The sequence below is a fragment of the Parasteatoda tepidariorum genome, chromosome 2 (assembly GCF_982258835.1).
Source record: "Parasteatoda tepidariorum strain Cologne lab strain chromosome 2, Ptep-v5.0, whole genome shotgun sequence".
NCBI classification, from domain to species: domain Eukaryota; kingdom Metazoa; phylum Arthropoda; class Arachnida; order Araneae; family Theridiidae; genus Parasteatoda; species Parasteatoda tepidariorum.
This window is the reverse complement of record NC_141756.1, coordinates 75,481,052-75,499,836: the sequence shown is the minus strand read 5'-3', so window position 1 is coordinate 75,499,836 and position 18,785 is coordinate 75,481,052. Positions and strand designations below refer to the sequence as shown.

Here is an 18,785-nt window from a genome sequence, read left to right as displayed (position 1 = left end):
GAGAAAGGCCAATTACGAAAAAAAAAATTCCCTTATTGACAATTACCGAATTCTGGAAGAATGTGTTCCTATTCTCCCCGGCTATTGAAAAGCATCATGGCTTATGTTATGATGAGAAGAAAAAAATTCTCATTTTTACATTGAACACGTGGTTTGATGAGAAGTGGTCAGAAATATATGATTTGACTTTTTATATAGACAAGGAAAGATTTTAAGACTTGTGGTGGCCCAGTGAATAGAGAGCTCGTCTTCCAATGAGGAGAACAGGGTTCGAATCCCAGCGATGGCTGGGTGATTTGAATTCCGCCATGGTCTGCACTGACCACTGCGCTGATGTAAAATATCCTCAATGGTAGATGGATAATGGGATAGCCCCCTTACCATCAGACTAACCGTGAGAAGTTTTCATGGTTTTCCTCTCCACGCAACGCAAATGCTGGTAGGTTTCATCAAAAAGTATTCCATGAAGGCAAATTTCTCCCAATACTGGATCCAGGAGTTCCCTTGTCTTTTGCATTGGTTTCAAAATTGCAAGGCTATAGAGTTGAACATAGTCGCAAACCCAAAATTGGGTCTGTTATTCAATGACAGTTATAAAATAAAATAATAAGGAACTATTTTAAGATTACAAAAAATACTTATTATTACCTTTCATGCTAGGAAATGCATGAAAAGGTGTTATAGGAAATGAAATACAGTAAGTATTTAATAATATATTACGCAGTTTCTAGGAGAATTAATAATAATATGAAATGATTCCATGTATGTGAATGGTTGACAATTTACCGGTCTTGATAAAAAAAAAAAATTAATGGTAGAAACGTGTCTGCAAAATAAGAAATGAATGTTTCTATTGAAAAATTTTACAAGAAATGAAACGCGTCAGAAACATATCAACGATTGAAAGAAAATTTTTCTGAATGCAAGAAAATGTGCACAAAACTGTGCAAGAATGGAAAGATTTTAGAAACGTCTCAATGATTGACGGCAACTTTCTTGAATGCAAAAAAACTATGGCCAAAATAGTGCACGAAACGATACAACTCTAAGATGGAAAGAAATGTTTTTGAAGGCAAGAAACACTCAGAAAAAAGTGCAAAAAAACATTTCAAAAACATTGAATAAAATAGATAGAAAGAAACTCTCTTGAATGGAAGATACTGCGTGTAAAACTGTGCGAGCAATGGAGCATTTCAGAAACATTTACAAGATAGAAACATTTCTGAATGCAAGAAACCATGTACGAAACTGTGACAGAAATGAAACATTTCAGAAACATCTCAATAATCGAAAGTAGCGTTTTCGAATACTCTCATAATTTATACTCGTAAAAAAATCGGTTCAACGTTGAAACTTAATATTAAAAGTACTTCAAATAACAATCTAGAACAATTTTGTTACAACCATAATATTAACCTCCTAACTTGTAAAACTGTAATATTTTAACACTTAATTAGTGTTTCAACTGAATTTAAACTGCACATTATCTTTGGATCAAGTTTATGAAGTAAGAATGAATGGATTAGCCCAGCACCATATTGCAGAAAATATGAATGATATAATAATTCAACTGACTCCAATATTCCTAACAGACTATAAGCAGAATTTATTGAGATGATAACTTGTGGTAAATAATATTAATAGCATGCGTATCCAATAAATTCCCACATTCCAATATATTCACAAAGAGACATATCACACTTGTTTACAATTCTTTGACAAATAAAAGAATTGTTTAGCCAACCTTTCTAACCATTACATACATAATGCTTTATACTATTGTGAAAGAATGAATACCTTTTCCCGAATAAAATAAAAAAAACCTGCGAAAGGTACTAAATTTATATACCACTCTAGGAATTCATTACCAGAAATATGCATGCACAGAAAGATAAATCTCTTTACTTATAAATGAAGTTGCATGTCAGACACTGGCGGAAATTTCATCCAGTTTTCTGCCATCTGATGTTTCCTAGAAAAAATATACCAACCTTTTTCAAGCCCTTTTTCCATGCAATTTTTATATAACAAGCAGCAGCATATGAAGATAAAACCTTTATAGAGTTCTCAACCTAGTTTATTTTTCCACCAAATAATTTCGAAACTTGCCAGAAACAGGAAATTTACTCGGGTCGAATAAAAAATATTAGAGTTTATTTCGTCGAAATTCTCTAGACGCTGCAGATTGGACATAAGAATTTATGGATCTACTCTGCTTCGATCGTATTTCACCGAACTTTGGTGGTGTAACGGGATTTTAGTTCGTAAACGATGGCAAAAAAGAAAGTGGATGATGATATATTATTGTACTTTATACTTATTTATTTGGATTTCATTGCAATTAAATGAAGATTAACGAAAGGGGATGATATAATTTTGGTCTTCACACGACTTTGAAGTTGGAAGTAAATAAGACTGGTCTCTCTATTGCTGTTTTCTGTGTATTGGAATTAATGGGAAATGTGTGCTACGTTTTAATAGAGATTGTGGATAGAGTGACAAATCCTTATTAAAGTTTTTTATTATTATTGAGATTTAATGCTATAAAAATCAGATTTCTTTTGAACGCAAGTTTTTTTTAAATGTATTGTTGTGTTTCATAATGATTAGAAGTATTCAGGGGACTTGAAACCGAAATATAGTTAATTGGTTATAGTTCGTTCACTAGGAATTGGCACTTGGCTCCGGTGTCTTGGGATATTCATCCACTTTTAGATGCACGTGGATAAATTTTTTAAAAATATTTTTCCGCACATGCGCGGTATAAAGCAACTACTTCAATTACTCTTTTCTGGCGCAGTTTTTATTATTATTTTTTTTAATTTTAAAGCAATAATTTCGTTATTAGTTTAAAATTGATTCAAACGCTTTGTTTAATTTTTTTTTAAATATTTAAGCTATAGCAAAAGTGGCACTAGATCTTGTATATATTTCGGACATTTACCAAAGGTCTAGTCATACTAGGTCTGGTTAAGTGGCATTGCCCGGTATATCCTACACTGAAGTTTTTTAAGGTCAAGTGCCATTGCCCGGTGTACCCTACACTGATGTTTTTTTAAGGTTCAGTGCCACTGCCCGGTATACATTTGCCTGGTATACCCTACACTGATGTTTTTTTAAGGTCAAGTGCCACTGCCCGGTATACCATACACTGATGTTTTTTTAAGGTCAAGTGCCAATGCCCGGTATACATTTGCCCGGTATACCCTACACTGATGTTTTTTTAGGGTCAAGTGCCACTGCCCGGTATACATTTGCCGGTATACCCTACACTGATGTTTTTTTAAGGTCAAGTGCCACTGCCCGGTATACATTTGCCCGGTATACCCTACACTGATGTTTTTTTAAAGTCAAATGCTATTGCCCGGTATATATTTGCCCGATACTCCAAACACTGATGTTTGTGCTAATCTATCCTCAGTAAGTATTAAAATATCGATCCACGAATATTATATCCACGAAAAAATTAATATCAAATCGGATGTAATAAATATTTCGGATTCACCAAAGCGACTAATTTGATTGTCAACATTCACCGGTGAAAATCAACAACCACCGATTTCAGTCATTCACAGTAACATGCACATCATTTGCATAATAACCTCATCAGGACGATTATTTCATACTTTGCCTAAATAGCATTCGGCATTTCAAAAATAAAAATAATTGGTGTTGTTGGCGATGATCTCGTAAGGCGATAAAGAATCATGCATAGTACAGGTAAGGAAGATATTAACCTCGATGGAAAAGTGGATGAATAGCCCAAGGAACCCTTGGCTCCGCCTTCATCACGTGGTATCCGACGATACTATTTCGCTATTTTTGGGAGAAGGATGTAAACAATCCTGAACAAGGTTGCTATTTGGCGATCACATGACAAAAATATTTAATTCGCATTTTTTATGTGCATTTTTTTAGCATTAAATATTTCAGACATTCGAGGATATTTCTCGCTTTTGAGTGAATAGTTTGTCCTTTTTGAGACATTTTGCTGGAAAAACAGCAGTTTTTACATTTAAAATATATTTAATTAGCTAGATTAGCGAAAGGTATAATAGCAGATTTATAAGGCATGGGAAGTGACTGAAAAAGAATTCACTGTTTGCGCTTGGTGCGCATTAAGGGTTGTCTCAATTTCAAGCGCTGAGACGTTTCTCTTCTTACTCCTGCGCTGAAATGAACTCATCGTCCTAGGAGGTGGTGCCAAGTGCCAAGTCCTGGTGAATGAACTATACCTGCTATGTTTGGTTGGCGTCTACGATCAGTGGTCGGTAGTAGAGGCACTACAAGTAGTAAAACTACTTTTGTAATCTATACTTTTTTTCGTATTTAGTAGTCTAGTGTGTTACTTTTTTTTTTTTAAAAAAAAGAGGAGCGTAGGGAGAAGTGCAATACAAAAAAAAAAAAAAAAAAACATTAGTTTGTATCAGTGCCGGATTACCCATTATGCTAGGCTAGGCCATGGCCTGGGGCCCCCTTAAAATGGACTTTATGAAAATAAATTTAAAAAAATTAAGAAACACAATGATTTTTTTTCCTTCAAAAAAATATATATTAAAAGTATATATTATTATATTAAAAATATATATTATTATCTTCAAATATATATTAAAAGAATACGATAATTTTTTTACATAATGTTAATCATATTTATTTATTACTTATTTTAGTTATTATTTATAAGCATTATTATAGTTTATGTATTACAAGATTTACCAATGCTTTTTAAGTTCAGATTTGTCATTTTGACTGCTCTTCGCATTACTCTTATGATAACAAATTGTTCTACGGAGAGCTCGTTTTCAAAAATGAAACGAATCAAGAGAGAGAGAGAGCAGAGAAGCGTCATGTTTCAAAAACGATTAGACATGCTAAGTTTGATGTTTATCGAATCAGATGTTCTCTGTGAAATTAATTTTGATAACATTATAGATGAGTTTATTGATCGCAAGAGCAGAAAAAAAAGATTTTTCAGTACCAATTTTATAGTAGCGTTGATTTTGTAAAGTGTTAATAAATTTCAAATTTTTTCAAAATTGTATGATTATTTTTTAGCTTTAATTTAACAAAATAAAGTTAAACTTAATTATTTTATTTTAAATATGCATTTCTTCTTTATTTTTATTTTTATTTTAAATATGCATTTTTAAATAAAAAGATACATAAATACTTTAATATTTGAATAAATAAAAAATATACGAGAAAAAAAAATAGTGCATGGGGTCCCGCCGTGCGGAAGAAGTTAAACTTCGCAACCTGCGACATTAATTGTAGAAGAATCAGCAGTCGTAGAAGGATGACTAGTTCTATTCAACGACTCTTTTTCCTGCTCCGCTCGCTTCCGTGTTCTGTAATCACGGTAATATTGTGCATTTTACCCTCGTGGACCTCTTGAACCAGTGGAAGTGCTTGTGGTTGCGTCATCGTCTCGCCCTGGAAAATGTATTTGTATTAATAATGTATGTGAATGCGTCATAATGTAATTTCAAAAGAGAAAACCTAACAATCAATTGATATTCGCAGGAGACGTACCTTGACATAACCTTAAATCCGTCGCATTGTGCGTGGGATTGTTTTCACTCATTTTTTTACAATTGTTATCCACTAAATTTGAAAATAAAAAATACTACTCTATTCAATTATATGTGTATCCAATCAAACTAAAAAAATATTTATAGAAAAACAATACTTTTATGACTTTTATTAATTTTATGCTAGTGAGAGCCCAAACAATATGGAAATGAATGAGGGAAAACGGGATTTCCCTCCTAATAAAAATGTATCGTTAAACGCAACCTTGTTGGAAGTCACATAAGAAGTATAACTTCAAAAAAATTTAAACTAAGGGCCCCAAAAATTTGAATGGCCTGGCCCCGCGTACGCTTAATCCGGCACTGGTTTGTAGCAATTTCTGGCAACTATTTTTAACCTTAGTTTAGTATGGAAACACAGTTCTAACACAACTAGTTTTTCGAATTTGATGCATACAAATCCTCGTGGGTCTGTCAATGGATAAATAATCTATTTGGTCACACTTTCACATGCGAATGCACCCTCGTGAAACATTGATGTTATTTCATAGGAAGGGAACGTATTTTCGATGTACTTTATTTTGTAGAGGAAATAAACGAGCATTAAGCAATAAAAAAATTTCAAGCATTTCATTATTTCGCGCTTCTTCGATAAGATATTCACTGTCGAGAGAGGCATAAGAAGTAAAAGATTAAACGAATAAATTCGGAATGAATAAATGAAAAACAAACTGGCTCATGTAAGCATGAATAAATAATCCCTCTCATTTAACGTAAGTTCATCTCCTTAGAGTAGTGAAGTACTTACTATAATTCCAAAGCAGTTTGTAATCACTACATTTTAAACAAAAGTAGTTGTAATTAAATACATTTGTAACAAAGTAGTTGTAGTAAAAATATTCATCCATTTTATTTACGACCAGAATAATAAAATTGCTCTTAAAACATAACTAGAATAAAATTATCCATTTCGTTGTCAGCCATATCTCGCGTTTTTCTATTCAGCTGCCACTTTTGGCGAGATATGTCTACTCTTGGCGAAATTATACGCTCTTTATTAAATCAGAGTTCTTAATAATATCTGATTTAGAAAGACGCTTACGGAACACCCTGTATAAAGACTGAATCAGTGACCATATGTCTGTGATTTGATTTTCTTTTTGTTATACCTAATGCTTCTTTTGCAGCAAATTTCATAATTTTCTAGTTTTGGCTACGGTAATTAATGAACTTGAAAGTTGTAAAAAATTTCAGTTTCTTGTTAATTTAAGGTCAATTTTCAGGTCACGCTAAATGTGCATTATACATACGTTAATTTGTTTCGGCTCTACTCACTAGTACACATTCACAGAAATTTATAACCTTGCGGTTCCCTGTTGGTACTAATAGATTTTGGCTCTCGAAGTCATATGAAATAGCCTACTTTTCGAAGATTTTTGAATGACTTTTAACCTTAGATGCATGAATCCACTGAAAACAGGTTCTCATGGAAACTATCTTCAGTGGGAAACTATCATAAAACGAAACTATGATCAACGCAGTGTTTCACTCATTTCACAAAAAGTATTGCCGCCTGTAAATTGATGTGTTATTCTCAAAACTCCAGAGGATTTCCTACTTTGACCCCCCCCCCCCAAAAAAAAATAAATAAATAAGTAAAGGAAACTTTTTTTCGTAAAAATAAGAAGAATCCTGTCTTCAAAAGTTTTACATATAGAACATGAAAATTTCTGCATTAAAAAAGTGTTAAGTATTCACCTTGCCTGACTCATGAAAACACCTGGATCTTTAATTAATAAAGGTTTTGAAAAACCACGCTTATCAAGTGATCACATAAAAAAGAGAAAATAATTTTATTTTTGCTCCATCTAAATAAAAAAGGAACACGAAGGAATTTTATGTGGTGATAGAAACTTATTACAAGAGTGATACGCCTCAAGTCGTGCTTTTAATTTTAGGTGAGACAAAAATAAAACTATTTTTTACTATTTTATTCTTTCCACTTGAAAAATTGATTTCTAATTCTTTTCTTCCCATTTTGATGTTTTCTTTTAATTTTGAGTCTGGTATCTTGTTAAGGTAGATAAAAGGTTGAAATGATAATAGAGGATATTTTATATTCGTTGATCAATTTATATTGCAAAGGTGGGAAAACAATTAAAAACTCGACTAAACATTCAGTTTAAAGTCCCAATTGTATTTTGAGCATTCTATCTATCTGGGAAGCAATTTTCCAATCCAGTGGATTTTAATGACCCGCGCACCTGTAGGGAATATTTTTTGAATCAGGAAAAAGATGATTTTTGATTTCTTTTTTACTTCAGATAACAAATTTTAAGAGAAACAAAACTTGCATTATAGTGACCAACTACAAAGAGGAAAACCTCTAAAATAGAGAGAGTCGTTAAAAGACGTTGGATTGCAAATTAGCAGCAGGGAAATAATCAAACTTTTGATAAGCGGTAGATTTAATTTGCCGTTAAATTATTCCTGTAGTATCTCTGAAATATTTGGAACTTATAATTTCATCTGACTTCATTTGGAATTTGAGCACCCTAACTATACGGATAATGGTCGAAGTTTTGATTGGCAATAAAGTTTATTTGCTGATAAGTTTTTTTGTATACGTTAGGAATTCATAGAAATAGCATAGCATAGCTGGCAAAAAAAAATTCAGTTGAAATATTAAAATTCTATAGCTAGTTATAAAATCGTCAAAATTCTGATAGTAAAATACCCCTCCTCCTACTCAGAAAGTTTCTTGTGGTTATAGTTATAAACATGGCTTAAATTACGAAAACAATAATTAATCTAAAAATATCTTAAGTATTTTCCCGAAATGAAAATAAAGTAATAATATTTTCTAAATGATTTAGCATTCTATTAATCTTCTAACAAGTATGAAACAATCATTCTTCTTGTAGGTGACTTATAAATATCAAATGGCTTAAAAGGGAGCTATAAAATTCGAGAGCTCTCAAGTTTTGCTTCCTGAATCGTTTTATTACCTTAGATGAGAATCTTAGTATTAGCAATAAAGCATACATAAACCAATCGATAAATTGAATTCCCGGCCTGCTTTACAACGAAACTGAAAGAGATGACCCATATAAGAGCCTTGTTGGAATTTTATGAATTCGCCTCAGCGTAGCTGTAAGAATAATTGTTTGAAGTTTGATACAAATTCATAAAGTTATGCACGTTATTAGAAAGTATGCAGAAATTTGTTATCTTTAAAACTTCAAATATTCATAAATAAATGAGCACGTATAAAGTATTAGAAATACACATTGAAATTTTTTGTATTGATTAATAACAATTAATGAACACTCTAATGCGAGTATCGCTTTCTTGTCATACACAGTGTGCAAAGTAAAAAATGGACCACCCTAGATAACTTTTGATCGAATGATTGGATCTTAAAGTTTTAGAACTCAATCTTATATGTTCAAGGGAGTGAATTCAAATGTACTAAATATTTAGTACAGACGGTTTTTTCAGTCACAAAATCAGACACAAACTAATTTTTCTGAAAAAATATTAATTAAAATATTTCCTGTCTGTTTTATAAATGAATCCAGATCTGACTTTGGCGGATATTCCTCAGAGTCCCTCACCATCATCATTCTACTTTATGGACAAAGGATAGATAGCAAGATGTCTTAGGAGTAGTTCTCTATTTTTCTTATCTCATAAACAAATTCCGGAAATATACAAAGATATTTTATCGCGTACTCAATCTATTCAATGAGTTAGTATTCAATGACAATATTTCCAAATAGCTATTGCTTAGAATTTAATGCCCGCTTTAAATATTAAACAATGTCAAAATTCTAATAAAGGATATTGTTTACCTTAAGTTTTCATATTGAATTGAGTGGTGATTAAGGTATGTAAATTAATGTAAGATAACACAATTATGTAAATTTAATTTAGAAATATGGGTTCCTTTTCGTGTTTTTCAACATTTTTGTGCTTAGTTTCATCAAGTAACATGAGTTTGATATAAACATTCGCTTAACGTAACGTGTGCTTGGTAATACCAAATGTTTTATGAAACATATATTTGATTATGATAAAAATATCTTACAACCAAAAGCACAAATTTTTTTTATCAAAACAGAAACTTGAATCTCTTCTTAATTCAGTGATAATGCTTTCAAATATACTATTCAGTCAAAAGTGTCCGGACTTACTCTTAACTTGAGGTGAGGGGACATATTTCCTGGTTTAACCTGGGTCTTTTACACTGTAAAAATTTCTGGATCAAATTACTGTAAACCGTAATTTGATACGGTTATTTGTTACTACGTAACGGTTAAAAAAGTATCAGCATTTAGAGTACTTTTTAGTGCAAAATCCATTTTTATCAGAATATGTTGAGGAACAAAAATGTTAGCTATCACAGTAATAATTAATTATGAGAGTACTTGTAATTATTACAGTAATAAATACCGTAAAATCACTCTCATTAAATATTACTGTAAGAATTACGGTTTTATATTTTACCCTAAAAATGGATTTTATGGATATTGTACCCAAAGTGGCAGTACTCTGTACTGTAACTGGTTCCGGAATTTTTTTACAGTGTTGTAGTTCTAAGGTTTGAAACATAAAATATGAGATAATGTGAACAATACTGACCTCCCAGCTCTTTGGCAATATTTCGGGGAAGGCTCATTTCTCTTTCAGACAAACTGATCCACTCACATAACGAGACTGGAGCAGCTATGGTCTGACCATTCCATTTGTTTACCATTCCATTACCATTCCATTTGTTTACCATTACCATTCCATTACATTAGTTCTATTTGTTTACTGTTAAATAATGCAGAAAAAATATAAAGAAATCTTTGCAAAAGTCGAATTTTTTAATATCCAAACTCACTACCTTGCCGCAGATGGAACACCGGTGTCCCTTTTTTTCGTTTTTTTCCCGACGCTCTAATTACAAGCAAAAATATATTTTGATAATTAAAAAAAAAAAAAAACCACAGTCTAATAGTTACTGAAAAAATTCTGTTGGATCATCGGATTTATATTATTACTAAAATGTAAAATCCCAAAAAGTAGTTTGAATTTTTTTTTTAACATTATTAATTAAAACTTCATCGATAATTGATTTTGTAAATTAAAGAAAATTTAGTGATTGAATACTGTTCCTGAAGGTCTAAATAACTTCAAATAAGTGTAAATTCGAAAAATGATTGCATAGAAGTGAATCATGCTTAAAAGAGTTTACCTTTAACGCACAAAAAATCACTGGTTTTCATGCTATATTTCATAATCATAAATTATTAAAATGCTAAATAAAACATTTTTTACTTATTTTAACCTAAATTAATACAAAATAACGTAAAAAGTGTCAAAGATATGTTTAATATTAAATTCTGTGTCAATAAAGATATTTCAACAGTTATCATAATTTCTCTAAAAAGAATTCCTTGCTTACATGCATATTTTATGAAATATGTTTGGTTTATGAAATTTTGATTTTGATTAAAATTTACTTAGCCTTAAAACTCAGACAGTATTTAATGAATTTCGACAACAAACTACAAGTAATTAAATAATTAGTATTCTCCCCTCATCAGCATGAGGACAGTAATAATGGAATCAATTGGAGCAAAAGAATATTTGATTAAATTTATCAACGTTCATTAAATGTTTACCTATTAGTAGGAATTTGCTACATTTCCTTTTAACTATCATTTACTTAGCATCGCAACTGATCTCCATATTATTTATCAGTGCAGCATTTCCCCATTCCACAGATGATTTAAAATGCACCGACCATGAAGGGGAAGGAACTAGATGGAATATTTTCCCGAAACTTAATGAAGCATCATCTTTTGAGCCATGAGTACCCAGAGAAATAGATTCCAGATTAATTTCCTCCGTCAAAGTGGTAAAGTCCGTTGCGGAAAGGTTATCAATTGCGCATTAGGTCGCATGGTTTCGCTACAGAAACTGAATTAAATCTATAATCTCGGCAAAACGACGGCCATGTCTTGGTGGAAGTTAAGGAGGATGTATCGAAATCTCATTTGACGCCCAGCAGTATCTCTCAAGATGGTTTAAACAAGTTATGCCATGTCCTGGTCGCATTTGTTGATGTAGTTAGCGATTCAGAATAATCAGTATCTTAGAAATGTTTGTAGAAATGCCGTAGGAAAATAATTTGGAATTCTTGGCGACTAATGCAAGTACGAAGTATTCAGAGCGATGTAGTTAATCGAATTTTTTAAAATATGAAAATGGGAATTTCTCTTGATTGTAATTAAGTTGCTCTAATGTAGAACATAAAACATGACGTTTTAAAAGTATTGCTTTCAAAAGTACATCAGAAGTGTTAATGAAGTAACAATTTTTCAAATCCTATTTTCTGAAAGCTTGACATAAAGGGGGTTTGTTTCTTAGGTCGCACAGTGTTGCTCCAGAATATATATATATATATATATATTATAAGTTAAAAATATTGAAAAAACGTGAAAAATAAAAATAATAAATATTAATGAAAAGACAAGAAGAAAAATTAAAAAATTATTAAAATAAAATATTTTTTAAAAATATTAAAAAAAATTCATTAAAAAATCGGAAAACAACAACAGTAAAAAAAAAACAGAAAATATATAATCTCTTCTTCAGCTCACACGATTATATCAGCAAATATGAGTGATTTCTAATATTTAACAATTTAGCCAAAGCAAAATATATTAGAACAATACTGTGAGGGGCACTCAAAAATATTGAAACAAAATAGAACATATTAAGTAAAAAATAAATCACGCAAAAATAGAAAATAAATTGAAAAGAAAAGAAAAGAAAAGAACAGAACAAGCACAAAACGAAATATATAAAGCGAATTCAAAGGAACTGACATGTACCGGAATCTTTCAAGAATGATTTAAAATATTTTCGTAATGAGATTGCTAGTTACAACATATGAAAACAGATGCGCAAATAGAGTTAAAAGCGCAAATAGATGGATTTTGTTTCATGGTGCATTCTTGCTGCAGTACTGAAGCACGATTGATTCGTAAGTTTCCAAGGATTGGCCCGAAAATGGATGTGCGCATGGTAATAATATTATACTGGATAATTTAAAGACGTTTATAATTAATAAGGCTGATATTTAATTATACAATTTAAATGATTTTAGAAAATTAACATTTATTTAAAAAAAGAAAGCGAGAGAAACATTATTTGTCCGAATTGGATTTGCACATGTTAAAAATGTAAATTATTAAGGAAGTTTTTAGTAAATTTATTAATAGTAACATACAATTAACTCACTGATTTGACAATGATCACTGATTGAGATTATATATATATATATATATATATATATATATATATATATATATATATATATATATATATATATATATATATATATATATATATATATATATATATATATATATATGTCTTTCGCCAAAGTGACTATGTTAATGTAAATATTCACTAATTTCTGTCTCTTACTGTAACAGATTTATTCGAAAAATCTAGCAATTTTTGCTGTTATAATTTTCTGTTTTTAAGTACTTGCAACTTAAAATTTTCTTAACAAATTTTTCACTTTTATTGTAATTAACTTTTATTGAAATAACTTGGATTTTGCTAATATAAATTGGTTTTTTAAATCTCTTTACTTTTTATTTTCCAAAATCAAAATTTCCTTCCGTAACGTTTCTGTCTTTATCTCATCTATTACATATTCTTATGTAGCTGAACCATAAAAATTAAAAGTTCTTGATTTTAATTAGTTCAATTAAATTTAGCATCAATCAGTTTTAATCATCTTTTCTTTTAAGTTTTTTATTATCTAGAATAATTTACTGAGTAATTTTTTTAAAAGCAGTTTTTCCCTCTTTATTTCAATTATATACATTGTATATTGCTAACTGCCACAATTTTGATAATAATTGAACAAATTTCTCCGTATATAAATTTCAGTACAGTTTAAAAAAAAAGGATCATCACTAATCCTAAACTCTAACTCTGTTGCAGAATAGTAAAATAAAATGTTCCAATATTTAAATGAAACTAAGAAAGGAAAAAATTCATTTAAGGTATTTCATTTGTTTTATATTTCACTGTAATAAATTTCATAAAATGTAGCAAATAGAAGCATTAAAATGTATAAGCGGAATTGGGGATAGTGTTTCTTAAAATTAGTAGTTGTGTGACAACTTTGACGGTGGAAATGTTAGAGAAGTAATTAGTTCCAATTAAATTGTCGAGAAGCGGGTAATAAATGCCTTTCATTTCATTTGCAAGAGTAGTAGGGTTGAAATTTAAAAAAAGAAATTTCTTGTGGTTTAAAAATAGTTAAATGAAATAGAAAATGTATCCTTTTTCTGCCAAATTGTTTATTTTGTTTTGTTTTTGAGAAATTATTCTACACTCTTTCACTTTTATGTTTTGTTACGTATTAAATTTTCTTATTACAATTCAATTTCTAAGGAGTTGAATATGAAAGAAATTAGAGGAAAGTTTAAAAGTTTTTTAAACCTTTTTGTTTTGACTCTATATAGGTATTTGCTCAATCCTTCCAGATGAGCTCTAACCGCCATTTTGAATTTATTTGAGGAAAAAGATTAAATGAGAAAGAAAGTCAAATTCAGAGATATGGACAAGTAAGTATTATTTTCAAGGATTTTATTTCTTTAACTATGAATACCGATTTGCCCCATAGAATCCAGTATAGTCGTTAAACATGCAATATGAGTTTAGAAGTTTGACTTCATAATTTAAATAAATAAAATATTTATATATGTAATATTATGCCTTTAAAGGCTAGATAATTGAAGAGACTTAGGCTAATGTACATTTAAAACGGCATTTTATTACTGGATCTTAAGTTATTTAAAACAGTGTTCGTTGGTTATGTACAATGATGGTTTTCTCATTGCAGGGATGTTTGGATTTGGCCTAGATTTATCAAGCCGTGAAAATATGAAAAAGACAAGCATTTTTTGGTTGTCCCGATTTTTAAAGACAGGTTTTTAAAAGGAGGTGGTTGCAAGGATATTCTTATCTTAATGAAACGTCATTCAATTGATAAAATTTAGAGATTTTGATTCGCTAAAAGGATAGCGCCACTCTGCCGCTGGGAAGTTTTTGGGACTATCTTAATGCGTACTTTATCTACGAATTATTGCCCATTAACTTCAGAAAATAATCTTTTATCTGGCTTTATCTGGTTCATCTTGACTTTTTATGGCTCTTTGTAACAGACCGACTTCCGCATCTTAAACTTGATAAGAAGCATATGCTTTAAGCTTATCAGTTAATATAGAAAGACTCGAATGAGAAATTCTATATTTTATTTATATATATATATATATATATATATATATATATATATATATATAAAACAAGATAATTAAAAGAGAGGTAAGAAACAGGTGGGCAGAGATTTGGTGGGAACCCCAAGGTCCAACAATTAGAATAGAGTTCCAGGTATTAGAAAATGGTGGGATACTAGAAAGATCTTTTACTAAATTATCAGAATTTTTCAAACTATGGAATGACCACCAAAAATCATTTCGGTAGAGGAAGATGGATACTAAAAAAAAAAGAAAAAAATTAATAGCTAAAGTACTATAATTTTTAAAAATATGGAATGACTCCCGAAAATCAAGTTGGATAGATAAAGAGTTTACACCTTAGATTTTTTTGGAAAATATTTCGCCATAAAAATAAATTTCATGTTACTTTGAATGAAATAAAAATATAATTTCATTGATTATGCATAATCGATATTACAATGACATCATGATGATTTGAACACCACTGATTTTCTGCAAAACCCAAGCCATGTAATTGTAGTCGGGGCTAATGATTAAATGATAAGTTTGAATAAGTTGAGCTAAGAATTACTGTTCATATCAGTCGTTGCTACAAATAAACACGATTACTTATAATCAATGTAACATTTAACTATATAATTAAGTATCACAGATATAATTACTTGTAATTATGGATCACAATAGTATCCTGATTAAAATCTTTGATTTAAATTACCATTGCAATCATTGCAATAGCCTGTAATCAAGAGTACAAGTAGTTTATTATTTAAAATGTATTGTTGCTGATTATTTTTGTCAAACTTCAATATGTTGAAGACAATTCGACAAATTAAAAATTTTTCGCTACATTACGTCGCTTGATTTTATATGATTCAGAAATTAAACAAACAAAGAACGGAAATATATGGTATTTCTATAAATAAGGAAGCATAAATGATTTCATGTATAATCTCACGCATAACTTACGAGGAAAATATCTCATTTTTAAAGATTTTTCTACTTTTTTTTCTTTCGAGTAAGCTATTAGTTTTCATTTTAGAACTTATTTTTCATGAATTTTTTTTTCCATCATCCCTGAACAGGAAATTTGTTTTTCTCAAGTGAAAAATGTTTGCTGATGTATACTTGGAATAAAATTTTGCACCTTTTTGAGATAAAGTATAAGAAATCGTTCAAACTGTGATGAAATGCGGTTTTATTTTTTATTTTAGAATATTTAGAATCAATAAGTAATTTTAATATGTTATTTCGAGCCATACTTCACTTGGCTGAGCGTTATATGCACCTTGAATCATGCACCTTGAATCATGCACCTTGAATTAATATTATAAATTTTGCAAGTAATATGCATAAATTATACGCTCCCAGAAATAAGATTCTCGTTTTAAACAATTGAATAATCCTTGACTTGTACGTCGTTATTTATTATCATAATTTTGTTGCGAAATTAGATTTTCGATGATATGCGAATTCTTAAATATTTGACAAAACATATCCTTAAGCGGGTTCAGCTCAAAAGCAAGATACTCAAAGTGTCACTTGCCAATCGAACTATTTCTTCATTCGTATGACATTTTAGATAAAAGATACCCGAATTGTCACTCGTTAATCGAACTATTTCCTCACTTGTGTGCAGTGGCGTAGTGAGCTTAACTCGCGCCCGGGGCACAATACCTTTTTAGCGCCCCCCCTACTCGAAAACCATATAATATTATACGTAAAATATACTCGCAAATCAATAAATATGTATATAATCATCTAGAATTAGTTCAAAAGATACCTATTATTTATTTTATATATTTATAAAGAAATATTTTAAAAACACGCAGTTTTAAAACAATAAAAAGTAAATATTTATTATCTCTAAGGAGATACGTATTTTTAACAATAGTATGATTATAATACATTTATAAAACTAAATACTATGTATAAAGTTTCCTTACTTTTGATGAAGCAAATTTATTAATAATATCATCAAAGGTGATCATTTCAAATTTCAAATGTCAAAATTAATTTGTCAAAATTGATATGTCAAAATTAATTTTAATTTGCTGAATGAACGTTTGCAGCTAACAATTGATACTATGATAGTCAGGAGTATTTGAAGTGCCACTCTCAGGTTTGAAAAAACATCTTCTCCATACTAGATTATAAAAGTAAGAAATTCTAATGGAGTTTTGGGTTCAATTTCTTTTCTACTGCGGAGTAACATTTTGCAGTCACATATTTCGATAAAGAGTTCTATTCCATTGAAATCTGTATTATAAAATTCACTCAAATGTTTGCAATTTTTTTCAAGGTCGTTATCAACATTATCCTCGTTTAATAAATTTTCAAAGTCTAGTAGAAATCCAAATTTGAAATTAAGATCACTTTATCGTGTACATATTTCTTGTTGGAGACGATCAAGAACGCTTTTCCTAACGCGAGAAATTTCACTTTCTGCTGAAAGACCAACATCTCGAGCCAATTCTTCGGGCATTTTGCGTCGTCTTCTTACACGCATTGTTGTATCATTATCCCATTTTCCACAAAGAAACTTCGCTTTTTCGATTGCCTCTTCACAGAGCTTGTCTCGAATTTCGGCTAGTTCAGTCGTTAATGATTCAAGATCATGGAATGCTTCTCTAAAATTCAGTCTAGGATCTTGTAATCTTAGCTGCACACGATCATTCCTCCTTAAGATTTCATACCAGAAATGAACTGAAGTTATGAAACTAAAAGTTAGTAGGGGAGAGGGGGGCACATGTGAACAAATTTTTTTATTTCTTCACTTTTCGAAAAATATCATCAATTTTTCATAGTAAAAAAGTCCATATGTTTAAATAGTATTTTCTTTGTCTTGTGGAATTTTTTGAGATTTTTCAATAAAATATTTCTTTACTTTATAATATTTTAGAAAAATGACTTCAATTGTTCACATGTGCCCCTATTGGGGGCACATGTGAACAATTGAATTTTCAATTTTAATTCAATTTTATTTTCATATAGTAAAACATACCATGTTCACATGTGCCCCCTGTTCACATATGCCCCCCTCTCCCCTACATTTTGCAACAGAATTGTAGCTTCACTGCTAGTGTCACTTGTAGTGGTAGTGTCCTCTGCTAATTTTTCAAATACTTCTACTATATTCTCTAGCCCAGTCATGTCAAATATACGGCCCGCGATCGCGATATGTCACAGAAAGGAGAATCGTGTTTTTTAGAGCTTTTAGACTTCACTCGATTCCTCTACGGATTTAAAATGTGCACACTACATTTACAAGTAATTTCAAGGGCAGCGTGTGCCTAGACAAGCGAGAGAGGTAGACAGTAACGACATTTCTTAGCAGTAAGCGGAATCTTCGACTGGAATATACTTAACAGCACAACTACGGATGGCGCTACTGCCATGGCTGGCAATCATTCGGGCGTTGTAACTAAATTAAAACAGAAAACATCAGAAAATTTTGTGGGATTTCCCTGTATAATTCATCAGGAATCATTGGCATCCAAGCATTTAAAAATGGACCATGTCATGCTACCTATAATTAAAAATGTAAATTTTATAAGGAGCAGAGGACTAAATCACCGACAGTTCAGGCAGTTTTTACAAGATTTGGACGAAAAAATTTTTGATGTCCCCTATTTCCCTGAAGTTCGTTGGCTCAGTCGAAGAGTAGTGGATGGAAACTTTTTTATTGTTAAAATCAACATCTACAAACCTAACGACTTGGGATATTTGTTCTCGATGAGAGATATCAGGAGTTGAATCGAACAAAAGTCTATAATATTTATTTCTTTTGATATCATTTATTAGTTGATTTCGAACTGTAGATGCCAGAAGATGAATGAATTCATTTTGAATCTGTGTTGACAAATATGAGACAGTTTTTGGAATTTCTGTGGCATGTTTAAGATGATTTGCTAGTAGCGGATCAAACTGAGCTAAGTCT

At 30.6% G+C, this 18,785-nt stretch overlaps 1 protein-coding gene across 1 annotated transcript in view; it reads left to right on the top strand.

Moving 5' to 3' along the window:
• LOC107440064 (syntaxin-binding protein 5) overlaps positions 1–18,785 on the top strand; it is a 340,660-nt gene that overhangs the window by 61,644 nt on the left and 260,231 nt on the right. Inside the window, exon 2 of the mRNA XM_087157536.1 lies at positions 14,072–14,173. The gene's annotated coding sequence lies outside the window, so the exon portion shown is untranslated. The remainder of the gene's footprint in view (positions 1–14,071; positions 14,174–18,785) is intronic.